The 18,390-nt window shown below is 40.4% G+C and overlaps 2 protein-coding genes across 5 annotated transcripts in view; one reads left to right on the forward strand and one right to left on the reverse strand.

Moving 5' to 3' along the window:
• The window catches only part of LOC145999772 (leucine-rich repeat-containing protein 71-like), a 126,409-nt gene that overhangs the window by 61,322 nt on the left and 46,697 nt on the right, over positions 1 to 18,390 (reverse strand). The window lies entirely within an intron of this gene.
• LOC145999811 (LHFPL tetraspan subfamily member 2a protein) overlaps positions 7,766 to 18,390 on the forward strand; it is a 43,350-nt gene continuing 32,725 nt past the window's right edge. The window contains exon 1 of the mRNA XM_083137091.1: positions 7,766 to 8,076. The gene's annotated coding sequence lies outside the window, so the exon portion shown is untranslated. The remainder of the gene's footprint in view (positions 8,077 to 18,390) is intronic.

An 18,390-nucleotide genomic window follows, 5' to 3' on the forward strand; every position in this document is an offset into this window, starting at 1 on the left:
TACATTTGTTTTTCTAAGAACCGCCTCCTTTATTTCTTGCTTCTCCTTTCTCGAAACCCTTTCATCCTGCATCTGTAATTAATCTTATAAGATAAATGAACAAGGAAACCCCAATGTCTATTCCGGGAGTTTAAAGAAGAGTGCGATTATGTGCCGGTACTGGCAACGCTGACTCGAAGACGAGTCGTGACGACGCTAGCGCCACAAGGAGGCGAAATAGCGAAATGATGGAACGAAAAAGGCAGAAATGCACCCGCCTTACAATTCTTATAATTCCCGGCAGCAGTGAGTGAGTCACTCTGCCATGAGCAAGGTCAAGGATGAAACAGCACTGGGCATTCCATCCTTTTTTTTTTATACTACTCGAAGTGCAACTGGAAAGATCACGGAGCAGGCTTTCACGACTTCCAATCTTGATGTAATAAGTAATAACTAGCCGGAAAGAAAGGAAATATAACACCAGGATTTTTGACAGGCTTGAATGAGAGGTGTAGTAGAATTTTTAATATGTTTTGGAACTTTGATATTACAATTCCATACTTTCATTTTCCTCGTTACCTTACATCTAAGCAGGGTGGCATTTTAAGCAGGTGAGAAGAACTTCTCCCTCCGCCCTTCTGATTGGTAATTTTTGACACTTAGGGAAGGGGTAATTATATATACAATGCCCCAATGATTCACGAGTAGTTATTATTGGAATCCCCTACTGGAAGTTTTTTAAACTACCACTGCCATCTATGTACGATGTAGAGGTCTAAGAGGTGACCCTTCCTGAAGACACCCAAATGTCAATTTATCTTCCACGTAGTATACCCTGCACTACCTTATACAGATCAACAAGACTGGCGTCTAGACTCATACCCAGTATAATCCTCTGTGTGACTTGTGTTGTGCCCTGTCCATGTAGGTTTGTGACTGTCCCTTCTTCCATTTCATCCTCTCACTATTCATCTTCGCGATTAGCTAAAAGCGGCAGAATATCGAAAGAAGCGAACAAATCAATCAATCAATCGTTAAATTATCATCTTACTTAATATCAAGTGACGTAGGAGTCATTCCATATGAAATCAACCCAGCCCACAACCTGACCAACTCCGATTTTCATGAAATTTAGGGAGTTGAAACTATGCATGGAACTTAGTAACTATGAAAATTTGTGAGTCTCGTGCGTCTTGTATTTGTTAAATTATTCAAGGTCAAAGTTAGCATAAATTGCCCATTTTGAGCCCGCTTAGCTATACTAAATGTGCTGTAACTCCGCCCCTATTTCGCCTAGGAAGCTCAAATAAAGCTTATTATACAGGGAATTGAACAAGCTTTCCAGTGATATATAATAAGCCTACCTTTGGATAAAAATATAATTTTGTCACGTGACCTTGACCTTTGACCTTGAATATCTCAGAACACGTCATCGCCAAAAATCGTGAAAAAAATATATTTGGTCCCTCATGCCATACTCTAAAACATATAAAAAAATCATTCTGGGACTGCAATGGGATCAGAAGATACAAAATAATATGTGTAACTATGTGACTGATAAAAGAATCATTACATGAACTATGACGAGTCAAATGTCCCTTAACACCTCCTAGGAGTTATCCTGGTCATGAAAGAAATAGGTTAGGCACAGGGAGATCCCTAGCTGTGTGTGTCAAGCGCAGGTTCGGCATATTGTTGACCGCCATATTGAATTCAACGCAAAAATTGCAAAGGAAAGGGGGTGATGTGATATATCAAATCAGGCTAGAAATTCACGAGAAATGAAGAGGCGAAGGTTTTTCCAATGTATCTTTAACCAGCAATAAGTTATACGCATATCTTTCACTTAAGATATATGCACATTATAATGTCAATGTTTCTGTGAGCACACTCGTTGACGTCTCTCACACTCACATAGAATATTTGGCAATGTAGCAGGTGCAACATCATCGCAAGCAGCAACTATGCCTTCTCACAGATGGTCAATATCACGGACTTTTAGTGCATGCACCATTCTCTTCAAATGGTTCTGAAGGTAAAAGTCCTCTTAAGATGTTAGATCTATGGAATGTGCAGGCCTTTTAATAGATTCCTGTCTGCCCATCAATCTACCTAGAAATTTACCGTGAAGAAATTGCCACAATGTCCACATAATGTGGTCACACTCTATCCTGTTTCAAAACTCTGGAAAAGTGCCATAGTAAGCAAAGATGAAAAACCTGTTCACATAACACATCCAACAAACCCTCACCATTTAAGGTTCCGTTGTTGAATATGGACCAACCATTCCCGTTCTCCATACACTATACCACATCAATAGCTTACCAGCAACAACCATTCGGCTGGGATCTGTCTACTGTAGATTATAAAATCACAGGCATTGCATATTATTTTTATTAACTTCACCGTGAACATAAAAATTAGCCTCGTCACTGAAGAATTTTTCATTCCAAAGGAAGTGTCACGCAATTGTTTGAGATACTTTTCCCAATATTCTTCACTATTCAACTATCTGGTGAATGTCGCTGATTAAAATCATATGCAATGGTGCGTATACTTCTTACTCTCCCGAGATGTCAGCGTGATCTCGAGGAGTTCCTTACACGTTAGGAGCATTCTAATGCTTTGTTTTTAACACCTCGAAAAGGAGAAAATGGTTACAAGCATGCAGTAATAAATTTTTGCTGGTTAAAGATACGTTGGAAAAACCTTCGCCGCTTCATTTCTCGTGAATTTCTAGTCTGATTTGATATATCACATCACCCCCCTTCCTTTCCTTTGAAATTTTTGCGTTCAATTCAATATGGCGGTCAACAATATGCCGAACCTGCGCTTGACAACACAGCTAGGGATCTTCCTGTGCCTAACCTATTTCTTTCATGACCAGGATAACTCCTTTATATTTTGTAGGGGGTGTTAAGAGACATTTGACTCGTCATAATTCATGTAATGAGGCTTTTATCAGTCACATAGTTACACATATTATTTTGTATCTTCTGATCCCATTGCAGTCCCTGAATGATTTTTTGATATGATTTAGAGTATGGCATGAGGAACCAAATATATTTTTTTCACGATTTTTGGTAATGACATGTTTTGAGATATTGAAGATCAAAGGTCAAGGTCACGTGACAAAATTATATTTTCATCCAAAGGTAGGCTTGTTATATATCACTGGAAAGCTTGTTCAATTTCCTGTACAATTAGCTAAGCGAAATAGGGATGTAGTTACAGCACATTTAGTATAGCTAAGCGGGTCAAAATGGGCAATTTATGCTAACTTGGACCTTGAATAATTTAACAATTACAAGACACACGAAACTAAAAAAATTCAGTTACTAAGCTCCATACATAGTTTCAACTCCCCAAATTTCATGAAAATAGGAGATGGTCAGGTTGGTGAGGATATTCCGTCGATTTCTGGTGGGTTGAGACGATTGCAGAGTTAGGGTTTGGTGGTTAGCAGTGCGTGGGTTTGTTTAGTTTAGTATAAGTTAGATTACAGGATTTTAATTTTTAATAATGTTGTGCGGCCAAATTCGTGCCAGCTGCCGCGGTTAGACATATCTGTGTTGATTTGGCATGGAATGACTCGTAGTTGTAATAGCTTTTATTTTCGCAAATACTTCACGTCAGCGCAGTGGGCGGCCAGTGTAGGTCAGAGCCCCCAAGAAAAGTGACTGACGCCAATCCCTGTTATTAAAGAAAAATTTACTATTAAAATATAACTGTATAATCATTACCATGTATAATATACTGTATTTTTGTATACCTCTGTCTGCCACCTACTCCTCTTTGGCCGCCTACTAATTTTTTTGTGCGTGTCGCAACTGCATTAGCGAAAAACAACACTCGTGGGGTGAGAAGGTTCTCGAAAGTACAAAACTTAAAAGTTAATAAATTAAATTATAAAGCTGTAAATTGAATCTTCATAATATAGGGTGGCTGCTCTAGGACCATGATAAAATTCAAGTATAATTCCCGGTTTTCAAGTCGAACTTTCCAAAAATTCAAGCAGATGTATTATCTATTTCAACCAGATGTATTCTCTATTTCAACCATACATATTACCGCCTCTCAACATCCACACACAAATATCTTCATAATATAAAGGGTTTATGTGATTCCAACATCCAAAAATTATAATTCAATTAAACGGTATACGGAATATGCTAATTAAAATATTTAATTTAAGGTGCTGAGTTTCTATTTACAATCAGAGGCGCAATCACGAATTTTTGTCTGAGCGGGCGGGGAGAAAGTGCCAGGATAAACGTACTAATAATAATAGTAATAGTGTTAATAATCATATTATTATAACATTATTATTATTATTATTGATTTGTTTTATTTTACTTCGCTTCTTGTGCCACGTTTGGCTAATTTGCGAAGATGGGGATGAGTGCTATGATGAAATTGATGAATGGACAGTCACAAACATCCATGCCCAAGCCAGGATTCAAACCCGCCGGGACCAACATTGTTGTTGTTGTTGTTGTTGTTGATGTTATTATTCTTCTTCTTCTTATTATTATTAGTAGCAGTAGTAGTAGTATCAAAGACGTTATTATCCTCGTAAATTATGCAAAAAGGGGGGTAGAAGTTGGTGCTAAAGCTTTTGTGTTCGAACAAACGATTTCAATTCTTCTTCTCCACACGGTACAGTAGTTCGGATCCCACTTCAAACTGTAGGTCCAGTCCCGATTACCCTTTCTGTGCATAAAGTGGACTTAAAACCACAAATCAACCAATCAATTTTACAACATTTTTCATTTACATAGTTCGGCGCCCAGGGCCGACTCCTAGCTATGGTCATAAACTTGATAAGACTAAGAAAAGTAGGAACTGCGAGCAAAGCGAGCAAGGAAATTTTACGAAAAAAAAATTATTTGCATAAAATATGTATAGGATTTGGATTAGGAAAAGTTGTAATTTTTCACGTCTACGGAGAAAAAAAGTTTAGTAGAAATCACGCATAATTCCCGGAATTCAAGGAATTCCCGGTGAGTAGCCACCCTGTAATAGTGCGTGTGTAAGAGAGAGAGAGAGAGAGAGGAGTAAGACAAGGGGAGTTGCAGTACAACCCTACCCTTAATAATAAATAATAATTTGTTATGTACAGGTTGACCATAAAATCCCATTACATAACACACACTCGTTAAGGCTCGACTGGACCTTTGACCGTCACCACGGAAGCTGTTTTCGAATTTTCTCTTCCTTTCGAAAAACCGCTACGATATTCCAAAATCTGAAAAATTACATCTACTTAGAATTCCTTCTAAAGCATTCACGTCCAGCCAAGCCTTAACGCTGCATGACCAGCACGATGGTGCTCCTGCCCATTATGCTGCTCCCGTTCTTTGGTACATTGGTTAGAAAGACACGCTCCCTAAATAGGATGGAATTTACTCTGGCATTGGAAATCTTTCAAATACCACACTTCTCCCCAACACATCCACGTGAGGTACCAGACATGGTTCGATTGTAACATACAGCACTTCAAGCACTTTTAGTTGTTCAATCATAGGGTAAAGGGAGGACATGTCTAGCATAGAAGGAGCAGGCCGTTGGCGCCACTTTTCCACAGTTTTAAAGAAGAGACAACAGGACCAACGAATGAGCGTTGTGTTCCCGATACATCACATAGCAGAGAAATTACAAGGATTTTTCGTTATCAGGACATAGCTTGTAAGTGAAATAAATTTATTACCACTATTTTGTAAGCATCATAGATCTCACATAGGAAGCAATTGAGAAATTTTCAAACGCATTTTCGGGAAGCTTGTCTACTGCACTTCCATTCTTGTTTTGTATATTAAGGTCAGTGTTGCCATCTAGTGGGTTTTGTGTAAACATTTGTCTCGACGTTGTGGGGTAAAATGACGCAATGTTGAGTGGGACAGATGGTGGCGTTTTTATATTTCCATGAAAGTTTACAATATCAGTAATCTACTACGGAGTCTGATACTATTGTTTTATCACTCATAAACCAAATGTTCTACTCGTTTCATTACCTCAGTCTTTACTCTTTCAACTTTTTTTTACAGAAATATGTCAAAAACGCACCAGAGATCAAGGGAACGAGCATCTTGGACGGAGGAAGACATCAGAAAGCTGCACAGCGTATGATTAACGAGAAGATGAAAGTGCGGGAAGCGAGTCGACAATTCCACAAACCAGAGTCTACCTGTGAAGGCAACTTCTTTCCAAGAACTTGTGGAATTGCAGGATATAAGGCTACCGGCTCATGTTCACCTTCGCTTTCTGAGTTTGAGTTTTGGTTTTAGGCCCACGTTATGCACAGGAAGGCTAATCGGGACTGGACCTACAGTTTAAAAGTGGGATCCGAACCACTTGTGCCTCCACCCGGCAACGAACTCATCTTCGCTTATGTTTCTGTGACCGCAACGAAACTATTACCGACAATGAAAAAAAAGAGTGCCTACAACTGTACCAAGAGTTAATGTCCACAGCAAACAGGATACAATGCATCAAATACGTAAGCTGGTTCCACGAAACTTGTTCAGTTTATCCTGATAAGTGCTCTGCGTGTGAAAGAGTGAAAAAATGGAACCACGACTATTTTTTTGCGCGCATATTGTCGCTACATGGTGCTACAGAACTTAGCCATCGTACATTTTTATTGTTCCTCAAGAACTGAAAAATGATGTAAAGTACATTGAAAAAAATAAAAAGATAAATAAACAGCTTTTTTGCGTTGACTGAAAATGTGCGCTATCTGTCCCCCTTTACCCTATATAATGGGACTTGTCACTTGGTCACGTGATGGAGGTGACTGGAGGAGCTTATTCTGTCGCAAATTTCTAAAAGCAACGCAAACCTAGGTTTCATGAGTTTTCATTTTCTCTGCCAGTGTTGGGGAGAACGGGGGCGGAGGAGTCTACTTCAGGGCAAACCAACGTTCCCGTAAAATTGCTACCCACTCTCCGTGATCCGTTGGTTTTAACACAATAGAAAATTATTACGTGGTATAACAGTTAAAAATTGAATGCGTTGAGTACTCTGTCACGATATGACGACAAAAGTTCTACGTTCGAGTCCTGGCATCGATTTCATATAATCACCATTCATTCAACCTCGTCCTGCCTACAACTCAAAGTGGCAGAAAATAAAAGTAAATTAAGAAACAAACCTGTTAAGTTTGATGAATATGCCACCAAAGAGCAGGAGCAGAATTATGTATTCCCGAGTATATTCTTACCAAGCCACTTACTTATTCGCGACCACTTTCTAATGCAGTCCTAACAAATCAGTTCGATAAGGTCAGTTTAGGACAGTCCAATTAGATTTTCCTGGTGTCGAAAGCCAGAAAATAGCAGCGATGGGAACCGATGCGCTGACCACGTCACGTGTCATCAGAAAAGCCTTGAAAGGGCTATTGCGCCACGGAGTTCTTATTTAAATTTTCAGATATTAAGGGTGTTATTTTTATTATTATTATTATTGCCGTTCTTATATTGTTTTGATTAATCACAGCCATGGTAAGTGAATGAAGAATGTAATCCATTACATTGTAGTGAGTTCCCTTGATTTTCCCTCTGCCTACAATATGATATATTCTGGACGGAGAGTTCAGAAAATTCAGATGCTGTTCTGTACACTACTAGCAATGAAGTGCATTGATCGAACTAGCAGTTGACAGATTTATGTTTTTTTTCAGCTTATGATTGTTTTTCCTTTTCTACTGGCAACCCTGTCCCGCCTGTCGGCACGAAAGGCAGACGACTGCAAGGGGTTACATCCCAGGCTGTGGTTGTGTGTCATCATATCGCAGTTGACTTCAAAAGGTGTGGGTTGCTCGTGCGTTCGACGTGCCTGTTTTGTTAGCAACTTTTCTCGCGCCGGCACTTCAATGGAATAGGCTTTCGATCTAATGCCGATTGGTGGAGCGCAAGAACACTTTTGCCAGAACCAATAGCATTAATCTCTTCCATCGTCATAAACATACGATTCGTTTAAAACTTGATTTAATGCTGTGTGGTGCGTGTTACATCTGTTCCATTGGAAATACAAGTTTTTGGATGCCTGTCCATTAACATATCCTGGATTTGCCATAGAAGTTTTTATCGAGAGCTAGTAAGTAGTGTATTTTAATATTTCTACTATGTGAACGTAACGTGTAACACAGGGTATGTAACTTAAATTTCAGCATTCTTTTTCTAATTATGGTTCGCAACGATTTCTCAAGTAGAAGTTGATTGATAAAGAAAGGGAGATCATAATGAACATTCCCAATATAAACTCACACTCACACGTTTCCTATATTTAGTTGAAACATTAATGCAGTTCTGTCTCATTGTTATTATTTACATCACCCACCTCAAGATTGCTACAACATCCACTTTATAGATACAACCTGATAAGGACAAAAAATAATAACAGTTATTCTGTCCACTTTCTTTTTCTATCTTTGGCGTAGTACTGCTTTAGACTTTTCAACAATGCCGGTCCATTTCGTCCTACGTAGCACCTTCTGATTCCATCTTCTTATTCGCAATGACCTCTCGGATTCATCTATTTCGTCTTGGTCGAACATTTCTTCCTCTGCTCAGGTTTTTAGGAGAATCCCTTTTTCGTTACTCTTGTCTTTGTTCATTCTAATGTGTCCTACCCAACTTAATCTTCTTGCCTTGGTTTCTGTCATGGTGTCAGGAAATTTATATATCTTTTTCAACTCTGGATCATCTTAAAATTATATCAAGCCGAACGTCCAATCAATCCGATAACATCGTTTATGCTTTGTGGACAAGCAACAACGCATAGAAAAAATAGAATGAGTACATGGCAGAACATTTTTAGCATGCAATGTTAATTTGACATTATCCATTGTCTAGTACTTTAAACTATACATATTCCACCAATGTTTCGAAAGAGCACCTCTTCTCGTGAACTAATTTCTTGAAGGCACTCGAAACGCAGTGTTACAATATGTATAGCTATAAGCACTAGACAATGGATAATGTTCAATTAACACGGCATGCTAATACAGGGTGACCCAGAGATGTATACCCATTTTGGAATGAACATTACACAGTTAATTGTACACCAAACTGTATTATTTTTGTTGTATAATGTGTGTGATATATTGCCATTTATTTTACATTTATTTATTTATTTATTGCAGTCATCATGGAGTCGTTGTCGGTGGAACATCGCGTGTTCACGTATGATGCCTATGTGAGAAACGGCGACTCAGTGGTTGCAGCTCAGAGGTTATTCCGCCGGACCTTCCACGTAAGGCGGCATGGATCAGTTCCAACATGCAACACAATCTTAAAATGAGTTAAGCAGTTTCGAACCACAGGCACTGTAACTCCAAAAACACCACCAGGTGCTCAACCTCTGAGCTGCAACATAGGCATCATACATGAACACGTGATGTTCCACCGACCACGACTCCATGGTAACTGCAATAAATAAATAAATAAATAAATAAATGTAAAATAAATGGCAATAGATCACACACATTATACAACAAAAATAATACAGTTTGGTGTACAATTAACTGTGTAATGTTCATTCCAAAATGGGTATACATCTCTGGGTCACCCTGTATAACAAACCATTGTAACAACATTCAAATTATTAGAAAATTTTCATCGATCCATTACCTTCGTATGATACTGAAAACATTTTATCTAATGTATGAATATTTGAAGGAACAACTATTGTATGTTGAAAATGTCATCTGTATGCCAACACGGAGCAACCAGTGGGATCAGTTGAGTTGAGTTGGTGTTTTAAATCCACTTTATGCACAGTAAGGCTAATCGGCAGTTTAAAGTGGGATCCGAACCACTATGTGCCTCTACCGGGTATCAAACCCGGAACCCCTTGATTACAAAACGCGAAGAAGTACTTTCATGGCGGTTAAGTGATGGTTATTTTACGCCACTTTTGACTAATCAGGACCATGAGGAAGAACGATTTGATGAAATTGATGAAGGAACACTCACAAAGAAATCCCAGGCCGGGATTCGAACCGGCGACCCCTGGCGCCGTAGAGCGTTGTGCTAACCACTCCCCCATGGAGGTCAGCGGATTAAGTGATGGTAGCAAAATGGGTGGCCAGCAGAGAAGAATTTTAATATTCGTTCACCCCCATTGGAACATAAGGGTATAAGGGTGTAAACAAGAGCCAATATCTGGCTGCTTTATTCACGTAAGGAGGGCAGAACCATGGACACACTTTTCACAACTGCATTCAAAATGTGCCTATGTGGGCAGAACATTAACTCTATCAGCGCAGTGTAAACAGGAAGACAGGGAAGAAACAACGGAACAATGAACATTCGTTAATATAGAAAAAAATAATCATCCAAAATGCCAGTTGATGAACTTCAAATAAGATAATTACTGATAGCTGGGATAAATTGTCACCAATCTTCATGAAACGCTAGTTGGGGTATACGACTCCAGAATAAACAACACTCTTCAAAAATCAGACCAATGTTTTTCTTTTATCAGCAAGATGATAAATATTGACTCGACCGGAAACGAGGAACAGAAAACCATGTGTGTGTGTGTGTACCAAATGTGTTTATCTTATGGACGTGTTCGTCCTTGAACTTTCTTGAGCAACGCTTTTTCTTGAAGTCTTCCTTATTGCGAAGAGGAGCATTGTTCTAAAGGGAATTTGCAAATATACCCACAACAAAAAATGCAAATTATTGTGTACGAAGCATATTATACTTCTCCGACTGGAGAATTTACGAACCTTTATATTAGAACCTAAATGCATTTTTCCGTTTGTATTTTACTGTTGTCGAGGCTATTGTGAGCATGGATTTCATTCCTCGTTGTGCTGTTAGTTGTAGTAGGTGTGTACTTCGAGTATTGCATTTGTATTGCTTTAACTTCACGTATTTCCTAACATGCACTGTACTACAATGGTAGATGTAGTGCTTGTCGGTTAGTGATTCGAACAGCGTATATCACTTTCCTAAATGCCTCTAAACTTGTATCCCCGAAAACAGATTCCATATTTTATTAACTAGAAGGCGCAAATGCAATAAAACTGTACCTCAAAGTTAATGAAGCCACACTGTAAAAATTTCAGCTGCCAACTGCCGTAAAAAATATACCATGACCGTATTTATAGTACTAGCGGTTATTACATAGTTACCCAAATTAACGTAATTTCAATTATTCATTTTTAATGCATTTATGGTGAAAGAAACTAATTTATAATCATTATCTATGTTTATGCATGGTAAAATATTCGAATGTAAATAAAAAAAACGGTTGCCTCTCGCTTTTGTAAATTAACAACCAGACAGTTACGGTAGAATTGTAAATTTTTCTGTAACTTGTAACAGTACCTACAGCGCGCTCTGCAAGTGCATTGTAATTACGAGGTCACTGGCGTACTCAAAGGCCGAACTTTTAAAAAATGCCGAATATCTAAAAATTGAGTAAAACGTAGTGCAAACTAGTGTAAAAAGAAAGTAATACCCCCTTCAGTTGCATCCCCTTGTCTCCCTGATAAAATTCCTATCCGTGGTACCGAATGAGGTTCACTGTTTACAATATTTCGGTCGCAGCTTCGGTTAACTTATTTTTCGCTAACTTATAGAAGTCATACACATTCTTCCAGAATGCGTGTGTGTTTCTGAAGTTCAGGAAATATACATGTGACCATTGCATGGGAAGTGTACTTCATATTGTAAAAATGGAAATGATAAAGAACTTAACTGAAGGGAATCAAGCCACCCTAACAAGAGAATGGTGGCAATTTAGACCCCCTTCCCAAATTTATGAGCAAAGTGAGATAAATTGTAACAAACTTTGCAATATGTGGTAAATTAAAACGAAATTAGTTATTACCGTGGTCGACTCGCGATCTCCTTATAGAAGGTTCCGGGTTCAGTGCGAGTCTACCCAATGCTTTCATCAAAGTTTATTTCAAGTCCACTTTATCCACAGATAATTGGGACTAGGTCTACAGTTTAAAGTAGGATCCAAACAATTATGTGCCTCCATGGGGAATCGAACCCGATACCCTTGACTACAAGGCGACAGTTATCACTACGTCATCAGGGAGTACCTGATGACGTAGTACTTCGTCAGTTTTATCTAATCGCTAATGATTATACTCGCCGCGATAAGCTACAAGTGGCAGGAAGAAAAGCGATGCAAAATAATGCCATTACATACAGCATGAAAATTAGTTTCCCGAAAGTGCCGAAAATTCTGTACCCATGATAAGAGTAACACAAATCTAAAAAGGGGTAGCCCTTTTTGATGACACTCAAATGTCAACCTCCTTTCAACGTAGTACACCCTGGACTCCGTTTTGCAGACTAGCGAGGCTCTGGCGTCTTAGACCCACGGTCAGTATAATCCTCTGTGCTGCTCGTGTTGTGTCATCCATATATGTTTGTGATCATATCACAACTCATCCTCATCTTAGCCAAAAATGGCAGAAAAGCTAAGTAACATAAACTAAATTAATCAATCAATCAACAAAAATCTAAAGGAACCATGCTTACCCTACTCCAACTTAATCCAACCTATTGTGTAGCCTAGTTTAAAATAAGTCGTGTATAAATCAAACATTTCCAATAAACCACATGCTAGAAGGTATATAATGTGGCAAGTAAGCATGAAAATTAGAAGTCTTGCTTAAGTCATTTGGGGATCTAACGGCTAAAGTGTTCAGTAACGTTTCCTAGTTGATTTGCATATTGTGACGCCACCACGTCCTGCTCCAGTGAGCAACTAAGGTTAACGGCGTATCTGGCTTGATTTGTGAACAATCCGCTGGCCTTAATTGATCCCCCAAGGGTTCCCATGGAAGCTGAAATTGGCTCCCCTTCGCTAATTACCCGAAATTGTAATCCTATTCCGGCAATATCGATTGGTTTCCATTAATTTCAATGAAAGCGGACACTAACGATGGCCGAAAATAAAGTGCAGCGAGTCCTGACGTCAATCGTTGCCGCCTTACTCCCAGGGAAGTACCGTGATACAAGTCGAGGGTTGACCTGAGACAGCCTACGCTTTTCACTGTGAATCCATGATCTTCCTCAAGTCATTCAAGACTCCATCGATTCATTAATCGATGAAACACGATTCTGGTTTACCAATTGAGTTAGCTTTCCTCTGTGAATTTATCTCAATCCGAAAGACTCATTGTTTCCTGAATGGACCCATCATGGTTGTTCACTTTCGGACCGTTCATTTCTTACTCGGTGAAATCACCACACGCACACTCCCAAATGACATTCATTTCTTCGCCGAGTAATCGTGGTGGACTGAGTAAATATTCATAGTAGAACAGAGAGTAACATGATTTGATTTAATTTGATTTTTTGTATTTAGCGTCGCTTTTTTGCCACTTATGGTTAATTACAGACATGAAGATGAATGATGAAATTGATGAAGGGACGCTCACAAAGAACACCCATACCTAGACTGGAATTAGAAGCCGGGACCCTCAGCGCACTGTGCTAACCACTCCGCCATGGAAGTCGGCACGAGTAAAAGGGGTTTGGGTAAACAACTATAAATTGTCACTGAATGAACAGACTCAAATTCCGTTTCCAGTTCCAATTATAATTAGCTACTCATAAATCCTTCATGTGTAACACTTAAATACTTAGACAATTGCTGGTGTGTGCGTGCGTGTGTGTTCCAGTAGGTATGGCGTCTGACTGCCATACCTACTAAACTGGGATCGGGAGATCCGAGCTCTACTACCGGAGTATGTAATCTCAGAAAATTTTCAGACATATCCCTGAATAAAGTGGCTCTGGAGTTCATTTAGCCTCTCATGAAATAAGTGCCTAGTATAAACGCGGCCGGAAGGTGGGGCCGATCACCTTCCACAATGGCTAAGAACGTGAATGTATGCAGCCCTTATCTCCACTCCCCCCCCCCGAGCCTTCGTAGCTTGTTGCAATGTGGAGGGGGAGGCTTTGCCTATATATGTATGCATACGCGTGTATGTATAGGTAGGTGTATGTGTATCAAATTATAGACTCAAATCTTTGGCGAGGAGTCCTATTCTGCGATTGTCCAACCAGTAATTTATCAAGCATTTTAAAACAGGATAAATTTCCATCCAACATATAGAATGATCCTATACAATTGTAGAGGGAAGGCGGGAGCGTAAGAAAATTTTGGTAAAGGGTGGTTGGGGGTTGATTAAGGTTATTTCAAGGTTTCTACCTTTCCTGGGTCATCCTGAAAGTTGTTTTGCCACAAGGTACACATAAACAAACGACATTGATATCAACGACAATTTATATAAAAAATAACATTTCCATCACGATACAAGACAGGAGCGGGTGAAAGCGAGAGACAGAGAGAGATGCCTCTGGGTGTGGCTGTTGAAGATGATAAGGGCGGAGGCTGGGCCTTTGCGTGACGTGGTTAACGGGCAAGATAAATTGCGCTAATAACGCGCTGGTCACGCGATTTACTGTCTTAATAAATATTCGGAAAGGTGTGTTGTAGCGAGCAGATTCATTTGCTTACTCTCAAGTGCGTACTTCAGTGTCATCCCGATGATGAAGCCACAGATCAATCACATTATGTCAAGGGGTGTACGTACGGCCCTTTCAGAATGCACTCATACGAGGCTCTGTCAACTGGAACCGCGACCAGAATAAGAATTCGTGTTAGATCTTGTATGTGTTTAGTGGTTCTAGAATGGTAATTTTTTTATACCTTAGTTGTGTGTTTATTTTTGTTGTTGTGTGACGTTCTACACTGTCACTTATTGGAAACGTGCGTAAGGTCCGGGAGTTGGTGATGTTGATAGTAGAACGCACAATAGTGTAATAGGTGCATCCTATTACAACTGTAATTGTAATTGTTCTCGACGGGAAAATCGCCACAGTTGATAAGGATTTAATCTCGGTAATATTATCTTTATCAGAGATTTGTTACTTTGATTCACTTTACCTGCCACGGTGAAGTTCCCCAATAGCGTACGTGGGCGCAAAAACACAACATATATTAGTGTGTGTGTGTGTGTGTGGGCGCGCGAGCGCGTGCAGGTAAATCAGCACACTGCAACATGCCGTTAAGGCATGTGGGGATGTGTGGAGTTAACGCCCCACATTCACAAGCTTAGCAATTTGTGGAGATGATGTGATCAGCACCACGCTCCACCTTTACCACTCCAGGGTGACCACCGGTATCCATTTATTAGAGGATGGATTAACCCCAGAGCCACCCGATGCAGGGACATTGCTGGAAAAATTACCACTTGAAATCCATCACCCGGGAATCGAACCCTATATCCCGCGTGGTAGTCAGATGCCATAGCTTGCTGAAATAGATGAGAAAATGTAAAGGAACATCCTTTCTTGTCCCACGATTCGCAACTAGAACTCACGGAAAACGTCCACTACGGACGCCAGCAGTGCAACGAATGAACTTCTCCATGTTTCCCCCACGAAATGGTATTGTCCCCGTGCCGTGCAGGCACATGGGAATTTTTTAACTCTCATTCGTCCTCACACCAAGCAATGAGAGGCGGGGTGAGTCAAGAGTCGCTCGGACGAGAACATTAGCGGTAAAATTCCCCAATTATCCTGGGATTCGAATCCCACTGCCCCGCGTACAGTAGGAAATTTATATTTTTTATATATAAACTCGAAATATACGAAGGTTGGGGAGTAAGTCATGGCAACCCAGTAATAAAACGACAATCGAAGGATGTATTAAAATTTGTTATATACAACTAAAAGAGTATCCATTATGGATATTTTATTGGTAGGAATCATGAAAGAAAACCCAAGCAACACATGTATTAATGTACAAGTTACAAAAAACCTGTCTGACCCTGTGACATACATATGTGCACATGTTACAAAAACTTGTCTGATTATGTATGATAAACCTTCGAAATAATCTCCCGCATTGTCCACAGCACGCTGCCATCGATGTGGAAGACGTCGAATACCATCGGCAGCACCATCCTCTTCACCATGCCTGAAGCGGGTGATCTGTCGTCGCACAGCATTTTCAATGTCCATGCGGGTCGCATATAGTGTACCACGCAGTGGTTCCTTCACCTTGGGGATGAGGTCAAAATCACACGGTGGCAAATCCGGTGAATATGCTGGGTGCTCCAACTCTTCCCATCCACATCGGCGCAGTAGGTCCCGTACACAAGCTGCCTTATGTGGCCTTGCATTATCGTGGAGTATGGTTGCATTATGCAGTAGATCTGGAAAGCTTCTCCCCAACGGCACGTCGTAGATCACAAAAACTTCAGTCATGGTGAAGAGGATGGTGCTGCCGATGGTATTCGACGTCTTCCACATCGATGGCAGCGTGCTGTGGACAATACGGGAGATTATTTCGAAGGTTTGTCATAATCAGACAAGTTTTGTAACATGTGCACATGTGTATGTCACAGGGTTGCTTGGGTTTTCTTTTATGATTCCTACCAACAAAATATCCATAATGGATACTCTTTCAGTTTTATATAACACATTTTTAATACATCCTTCGATTGTCGAATTATTACTGGATTGCCATGACTTACTCCCCAACCCATGTTTGTAATTATGGGAGGAATCCTATGCTATTCGTCACCACTGGTGCAATATTCAGATAGCGGTAGCAGCTTTTAAACTGAATGAACGCGGAACAGTGGAAGTTTGATTTAATTTCTTATTTAGCGTCGCTTTTGTTCCACTTTTGACTAATCGCGACGATGATGAATAGTGATGATATGATGAAACCGATGAAGGGCCACTTAGAAAGAACACCCATGGCCAAACCGGGATTCGAACCCTCGACCCCTGGTGTCATAGCGCGTTGTGCTAACCACTCCGCCACAGTGATCGGCGTCGGGAACTGAAAGCGTTGATACGGCCATATACTGTTTAATACTACAGCAATTCTCAAACTAAGTTTTCGTCTGTTGCAAGACAATTATAATGGAAAATTCTATTCACGGACTGAAGGAATCATTGCTTTCTCAGAAAGTCTGGACAAATGCTTGCGCGGGCATCAATTTAGAAAGAAGCAAATGAAGTCGCCGCAATATCAGCGCCTGCCTTGGGGGTGCCGAAACAATGTGTTTCCTTTGTTTCGTGTCTCGAAGGCATCCAGGAGGAATGCCACGCCTGCTAATCTCTTCTCAAAGGTCACTATTGATGTTTGCCCCCAGCAAAACCAGACACCAAGAAGTCAAGAAACGTGCTTTCAGCTTGAACCCCCCAGAACTATTAAACAAACGGACTCCTCACTATGTAAGTGTTGCCATACTCGAGATTAAACAACGCTCGAGTGGAAAATATTAAATGACTGCTGCTTTACATGGAGAAACTATACCCCAGATCACTAACAATACCTGCTGCTGAATATTTAGGACAATTTCAGCGCGCTGTTCACGATTTTCTGAACAACTAGCTTAGCATTTTATGAGGATAATTACAGAGAAATATTGTGTTATACATTTACTCAAGGCTCAAGACTTTAGATCAAGGGTTTTCAAAGTGTGCGTCGCAACTATAAGAAATACCCCCCCCCCCAATCCCTATCAAGGGGTCCCGGGTTCGATACCAGGTGGAGGCACATAGTGGTTCGGATCCCACTTTAAACTCTAGGCCCAGTCCCGATTAGCCTTACTGTGCATAAAGTGAACTTAAAACACCAACTCAAAACTATAAGAAATAACAAAACTCACAATGTTCCATGGAACGAAACGTGCATAGATAATGCACCACTCAAATGTTCAATATAGGTAAAATATAAATTATGGAGGTACATGGGATTGGTGGAGGTAGGGCTCCACACTACAGTGGCGTGCAAAGGTGGGCTGGGGTAAGTTGGTGGGGATCATAACCCCTCCGTTTGGCCCAGTATTCATAAAAAAAGAACGGCAAAGGCAGAAGAAAATGGCAAAATAGGGACTGGTACTAGAAAAAGTTTATAAATAACCCCCCCCCCCCCCTTTCGAAAATCCTGAGCACGCTACTGTCCACACGATCTCGTTCATTTGTGAAGGCGATGTGATCATCATGCTCCGGCCTTCACACTGTGTTACAATTTTGCAATAAATTCACCGAAAGAAACAAAACATCTACCCTCTGGCCCGGAAATCTCTGAGAGTGAGTGAGTGAGTGAGAGAGAGAGAGAGAGAGAGTGAGTGAGTGAGTGAGTGAGAGAGTGAGAGAGAGAGAGAGAGAGAGAGAGAGAGAGAGAGAGAGAGAGAGAGAGAGAGAGAGAGAGAGAACAAGTCTGCGCGCAAGTACTGAATCGAAAGGGCGTGAGAGGGGGAGTGAGTGCATGGAGAGCAAAACACGGTTGCAGCTACAAGCCGTTTGCAGCAGCGCACACTACTTCGCTTCGCCAACTAGCTTTCTCCTCTTGTCTTCCTGGACCTCGCCGATGGAGCAGTGGTATCGTCGTCGCCTTGTAATC

This window comes from Lepisma saccharinum, chromosome 1, assembly GCF_977018435.1.
Source record: "Lepisma saccharinum chromosome 1, izLepSacc3.1, whole genome shotgun sequence".
Taxonomy (NCBI): domain Eukaryota; kingdom Metazoa; phylum Arthropoda; class Insecta; order Zygentoma; family Lepismatidae; genus Lepisma; species Lepisma saccharinum.